This window comes from Neodiprion pinetum, chromosome 3, assembly GCF_021155775.2.
Source record: "Neodiprion pinetum isolate iyNeoPine1 chromosome 3, iyNeoPine1.2, whole genome shotgun sequence".
In the NCBI taxonomy this organism is placed as follows: domain Eukaryota; kingdom Metazoa; phylum Arthropoda; class Insecta; order Hymenoptera; family Diprionidae; genus Neodiprion; species Neodiprion pinetum.
This window is the reverse complement of record NC_060234.1, coordinates 29,096,631-29,103,943: the sequence shown is the minus strand read 5'-3', so window position 1 is coordinate 29,103,943 and position 7,313 is coordinate 29,096,631.

The following is a 7,313-nucleotide window of genomic DNA, read 5'->3' as shown; positions in this document are numbered from 1 at the left end:
TTTTTTCCAAATCACATCGCAGAATTGGAAATTTTACTGAAGTTACTTGGTGCAGTTTCTATGCACCTTATATTTGAGACTCGAAGTTTTTCGTGCGGGACAATTTATTTGACGAAGCCTACAGTTTTAAAATTAACTGTTGAAAGTATAATTTTTTTTGCTCACTGTCAGTGAAAAAGATGATTGAAAATATTTGACTATAAGACCGTAGCTTTCCCTTTAAACTTGACGTCGGGTTGAATTGTCGAACCGTGCGATGCGTAGCTGAAAAGGCTTGAAAATTTTCAGCTTCACACGATTGCGTGATTTAAGAGCATCGCCGAACTTATATACATGTATATGTCCAATAAAAGTATACGTTTATAATATAAAATCCAAGATATTTTTCCGACACTGCGGCAGCTATTTGAGAAAGGTATTTTATGCTTGAAGCTTTACCGTAGGATGGTTTTTATCCATCGTTACGGTGCATAAATTTCACTTGGAACTTACAAGGGTTTACAAACAACGTATTACAAGGTTTAGAGAATAAGGTGGCGAAAACAAAATCAGTAAAAACTTCTTTTATCCGCGGAAAATGGTCGTCTGATTAAAGCTGGAATCTTATTTTTCTTACCAGCGCTGCTGCCGCTTTACCCTTTTATTATCATTATTATTAATATTATTATTATCAGTATTATATTCTCCCAGCTTACCAAGAAGAAAAAAAAGTTGATGCCTCTCGCGTGCCGAAAGTCGAGAAGACTTGTTTCCAAATCGATTTTATACTTATTTAAATTAATCTGCGATAAAACGAACCAATTTTCTCACCAATATTTTTCACCACCTTTGCTTCCGCGGTTAAAAAGACGGTAATCCTGCACTCTCTTTCTTTCGTCTCGCGATTAACTTTCGCTCAATGTGCACGCCGCTATTCATATGCATTGTTTCTTTTCGTCGATCAACATTCTGCGGCTTATAAATTTTACCGTACTTCAATATTCATCCCGCTCCTCAAGCGGCGGATGCGGAATCAAACATTTTTGAATTTTGTAACGTTTCATTTACGGTTGATTATTCATTGTGATAAAGATAAATATCTTTATATCCTTTATTAACAAATTTGTATTTCACGATTTGTGAGCGTTAGGTTTGACCAATGTTTGCTACATTAATTACCTACAGTATTCGTTTTTTTACTTTATTATTTGGGGGTAGAAAACTAGAATTACTGATTGATAGAAGGACAAGAATATCGAATTTTCATAGACGCGAAAATCTTATTTTTAGAATTTAAAAATGTGGAAAGTTTAAGTACAGAAAATTGAAAACATAGTAAGTTGAAATACAGAAAGACAAAATGTAGAAAGACACATGGTACGGAAAAATCGAGGAATCCAGAGAAATTACGACAACTCTACCTACAGTTTAGCATTCTATGTTCCAACCTTTCTAACCTTTTAATCCCCCATGCTTCGACTTTCACTATTTTTCAAATTCTTTATATTAATTTTCCCTTTTTTAAAAATTCCATATCGTGGCCCTTCGATTTTTTGATCTTTCTATATTTTTACTCCCACCACACAAGTGGAGTTACGATTGCTAACGTTCTGTGATTTTTAAGGATTTCCTCTTATAATCCGCAATCCCGTTTTTCAGTAAAATTGCCACCTTGCACTTATACACGATGTTCTCTGGATGGGTAAAATTGCGCGTGAAAAATGAAAAGGTCTGCGCGTGTGGCGTCGACGGGATCAATCGGTGCCGTCTAGTCGGTCTGGCCTTTATTACCAAGCAATTAAATCACTAATGGCCGCCCTCATTTGCGCGATATACTCCCTCCAACTATCTTTTGCAGTTCTCATTTCTCTTTATCTAGTAGTACATCGCCTAGTGTGAATGTAAGCGAGAAAACACGAGCCACTTTCACTGATTGATCGAACTCTAAGCCTGTATCAATGTCTTGAACCATTTTCGACAACAATATTGACAAATTACTGTCAACTTGTTGCTGGCGCCTCGATATTCTCGCTCCAAAATATCAGCTGCTATTCATTTAGATTCGGCCCTTGACTAGTGGTAAATAATTTCGTATCTCGTATAATTTAGAACAGAAAGAAATCTAAAATTTCATCTGCAGAAAATTTGACAACACTCGGTGATAGTTTTGTTAGCCTAACTTTCACTCTTCTAGCACAGAAAATGAAGCGTGATTTCAATTTTGAATTATGATCGACGATTTTTACTTCAGTTTCTGTTCGCGTATTACTGACATACCTTTTGGGCTGTTTGTTATTTTTTCACGGGGAAACTGCCGATTTTTCTCGCTTTTATCGTGGCAGTATAATTAAATACCGGGAAATTTTATGTTCGCAACAAGTAGTTTTCGAATCGACAATTTAGTTTGGAAGGAAATTATATTGATAGGAAAATTCTGAGGGCAGCGAAATTGCTTTCAGGCGTTTGTAAACTTCGTAGTCGCCATTTCCGTAATCTGACTTTTAATTTCCCCGTAGCTTTGCAGCTTAAATACATCTAGGTTTAGAGAATAGATCGACGCGGAGTTATTTCCCAGCAGGATCAAGTGGATCAAGATTGCGGGAGCGCAATTTATCTTTTTATCATCGCCGAAATTTCACCCAAATCATCGTGGCTCACCGGGACGAAAAATGAGGATCACGTTTTCTCTTCAACGGATAACGGCATTGTTTCTGACGGAAATTGTGTCGCAATTTCTAGGATTTCCGCCCGATCAGTTCGACCCGATTCTGATAATTTTCGATCCAATTAAGGGACCCTTAATGAACGACTCGCCGTGGAATCGAAGCTCGTCTTTTCAACAAGTATACAACGCGATACGGGGTTCAAGACGAAGCCTCGGGTCGGAGTTCAAGGAGCTGCCGAATCAGCAAATTATTTTTCTCCGGGATCAGGCGAGGTTCAATTAGGCAATGAGATCGATACTCCCGGCTAGAATCACGTTTTCGCAACGGAAACTCCGACCTTCTCGCCTATCAAGAGTTGATATAATCAGGTTGAGCAGATCCGGCTATTTTAGCGATCGCTCTAAATTCCAAGGCGAAAAATAATTTTCCCGATGATCCAAAAAAAAAAAAAAAAAAAAACAGAAAGATTATTTATATCAAAATTGCGTGGACGAAAGATGCGAAAGAAGTAAAAAAGAGAGTAAAAAGAAAAAGCATTTTCGATTTCTCTAATTATTTAGTTTGACTGCAAACATGGGACGCTACTTTTCTAAATTACGAATTTTTTACTCAACCACTTCAACAGCTTTGTCAGCGCCTTGTTATTACAAGAGAAAATAGAGTTGGCACAACTCTCATGGAATTTGAATATTCACTAATTTTACTTACCTGGGCAGACGAGCAAACTGAACTCGCGACATTTTTTTTCACTGGAATATTCATTTCAGACCATCTACGGTAATCCTTTAAAAATATATACTCACCGTTAAAGCTGGATAGATGGCAACAACCGCACGCTCTCTAAATACGAATACCAAATTGAGCAGATTTATCTACAAATCTTAATTTAAACGGCGAGTAAATGGAACTAAAAAAATAAAACTAGAAAAATAACCAGCAGAATGAAATTACTGTAAGAAGTAATCGAAACCTATTCATGAGATTGAATAGTCTTTCAATGGGTTTTCAATATTTCCAACAAAGAGTGTCGTCAATTTTTTTTTTTTTTTTATACAGCATAACGTGACCCAAGCATTATTGTTTTAAAACAAACACTTCGTAGCCGGATATTTGACTTCCGAATCCCGCCTTTTTTTTCTTATTCCATTTCTCGTTTCACTGAAGTTGCTGAATAAAATCAGCTCCAGCATCGCGAATTTCTCTCTCCGATTGCACGGTCCGAGTAAATTTGCAACGATGCGGAAGCCCGCGAGCGCACTTTCCCTGAAAGTAAAATGACGTCGCTAAGCGCGTTGACAGCTCATCTCTGCATTTGCGTGCAGTATGCAAAATTGGAGCGTCGCGACGCTATCCAGGCCAGGGACACGAGGTTAACAACGGGCGTCGGGTGTCGAGTGATTCTCTGCATGACGTATTAGCCACCTAAGTGCTCGTAATTTAGTCATCACGTCACCTCATCGTTGTCTCCCAGTTTGTCTTGCTAGTCTGAAGGTTATTCAAATTGTCGAAAGTTCGGGGCGGAGTTGAAGTTCCGAATTTCAAAAGTCCCGATAGCGCCGAATTCCAAAGTATTTTGGTGGCGAAACTTAAAGTAAAGAACTGAAACTTTGACGCAACATCAAAGTTTCGAACGGTCTGGAACTCGACGTTCAAAATTCCGAGAAGACAAAATGTCGAAAGGGCGTAACTCCGACGAGTCGAAGTTCCGAAAGTGCGAAAATGAAAAGATTTCAAAATTTCAAAATCTGAAACATCTAAACTCCGAATGATCGAAGATTTTCAGTTCTGTAAACATCTGGTTTGGAAATTTCACCACTTTGATCTTTCGTTGTTTTGGATTTTCGATATTTTTACGTATTTAAACTACGCCGTGTGAGTATATTTTAATTTTCGAAATCTTACTCTGTCGAAACTTTATCTCTCGGAATTATTTTCTCTACCGGAACTTTACTTTTCGGAACATTGCTGTATCGTAACTTGTATTTTCGGTAACTTGCACTTGGGACCTTTGAGCCGTCGAGTTGTCCGACCATTCGAAGTTTTGTTTGTTTCTTCAAAGTTTAATTTCTTTACTTCAACTTTCGCCACCAAATAATCCGGAATCAGGCGGTTTCGGAACTTCAACCCCGCCCCCGTTCATCGATCCGCGCAGGTCTTGCCAGTTTCTCGCAACGATGAAAAACTCTCATCGTTAGAAGTCTGAGACGACAATTAGAGCCTCCTTTTTTGAGAGTAAAATTTACCCTGCAGACGTCCGGTTCGCCAATAAACCGTCGAGGGAGGTGACGAAGAGCACGCAGCTGATGAAGAGATCACGATGAGGGTTGTGTTTCTTGAAAATGTAGGGAGGACCTTCTTGGAACGAAAGATCAAACAGTTGTGAATTTTGTTTCCGAACAACGCACAAAGGTATTAAGCTTCATTTACGTCGCTGATTCTTTTTTTCCTCTCTTCCATTCGCTTGACGATGCGCAGACAAGACGCGAGATATCAGCGTTACGATTAAGCCGCTATTATTCACCAATCGTCACAAAAACAACCAGAATGCAGTAGTGATAATAGAATGTGGGTTATTGTGTGCCGGTTGAATTCAGACGCCCTGTTATTCTATTCGTACCTGTGGAATTAGCACAACGAATTTATGCAAAGTGGGACTATATTGGTATTAATAATACGCCGTTAAAGTTTCCACGTTAAAGCTCCTCGCGCTCGGTTTGCGGGTTTAATTCCATTAATTCGGTGCCACTTTCACCCGCGCCAATTTCTGCAGCTGCTGTAAGGTGCGGTGAATTTTTTTCCTGTCTATCACTTTCAGCTGTAAGGATTTCGCACCAGAAAATACGGTGATTTGAACCCTCTTAATTATAGCGTACTTGAACAACCGACACACCTGTGAAATAAATAAATCCCAACGTCAATGATCTAAGTTTATCGTCGAAACTTGGACCTCCGGAGAAATAATTGCCCGCGGTTAAAGTAACAGCAGTTAAAGTCTTCCGGGCCGATTACCGTGGATTTGCTCGCTCAACCAACTTTTTTTAATCTTTGTGCTCAAGTTTCTCCGCGGTTTTTCGAATTCGCGAAACGTTATATCAGACGTGGGAGCTATTTATGGATTATTATATTATAGAACGTAAACATCAATCGTTTAACCCCGTTACTATAAGTTCTTACAGTTTCAAAAAATTCATGATCAATGTTCAATCTTTGAATATCAAAAACCATATTTTACGCAATTAGCTCTTGGGAACTATACACTGTACACAGATTAGCACATTGTAGATTTATTTTCTTCTTTTAAGAAACGCCCTTAGTCCAATTTTATTTCACGAGGCACTGTTCATCGCAGAAGACTAACATTTCCACGTGGAAAAATAAGAGGTAAATATAGAAAATATCGTGTACCTACTAAGCTTCGAGGAGAATTAAAGAGAAATGTATCCTTGTTTACTTGGACGTTGTTCAGACGATATTGAGTACCAGGAAGACCCCCGAAATAAAACGGAAATTGCATGTCTTCCGAAGAGAAAAGTGCCTTGCAAAGTCGAATTCACCGTCAACCTTGCGACCTTATCAATTGTCTTTATCCGAAAATCGTACATGAGCTAATTCTGTAACAGTGAAGATCAACTACGAACTGTAGAAAATGGGATGAATAGCGTCGCAGGATTCTCTCCTTGAAACTTTGCTGGGAATTTCGATTAAACAACGGTGAAAGCGATTCGTTGCAACGACAATTGATGATGATCAGCGAATTTCGCGATTTCTCGCCTGGCGAAGAAGGGCGTCTATAAAGTTTTAAGGGTCGTTCGTTCGAGAAACGTTCTCTCGAGTGTTGAACTGCATATTGAGGCTTCCGAGGGTCTCCGTAACCGTTTGTCCTTGAAGGTTGTTTTCCTCGGCTATCTTCTGTACACACAAACGCCAAAGTTTCGCATCGTCAGAGCGTTTGCTTGATGGCAAGGAATGCAAGTACTTCTAGGGTATCGAGCATGCAAAGCTGCCTTCTTCCGAGGTGGCTATAACTCCGATTTTATTGCCATTTTCGCTGTCCAACGGTGGCTTCGAATCTTTCCTACGACGATATATGTACCGAACTTTTCGGTCAGGGATTTCAACGATTTTGAATTATGACGGGTCCACAATGCCCGGCTTGCAGATGAAAACTGCGGATGGTTTTCTCGATTTCAGACTGGGGAGAAGCAGTTCAAAGAAACGTAGTCGGTAGTTGTTTGCTTTTCTTTTCTGTTTTTTTTTTTTTTTCATTTTTGATTATCCTTTAGATGGATATTTCAAATGTAACCGATTCTTCTTGGTATCCAAGGTCAATAATAAAAGACATCTACAGATGTTTGCTTTTCTACACTGTAGTGGAGGCTCTTCTCAGAACTATAACACTTATCAATCATAACTTACGTTATAAATAATTGAGTTGACAAAGATGAGAGAAAAAAAAAAAAAAACGAGATAACACGAGGAAAGAAAATTGATCGCCGAAGAACATCGGTTGTTAGAGCAATCGACGGGTGTTAAAGCACAAGTACAAAAAAAAAAAACGTTGAAACTAATCATGCATTTTAAATAAAAACAATACTACAAAATTGATGCTACATGTTATAACATCGCACAAGAGAGTGATAAGAATTACTCGACGAAATATTTCGCGAA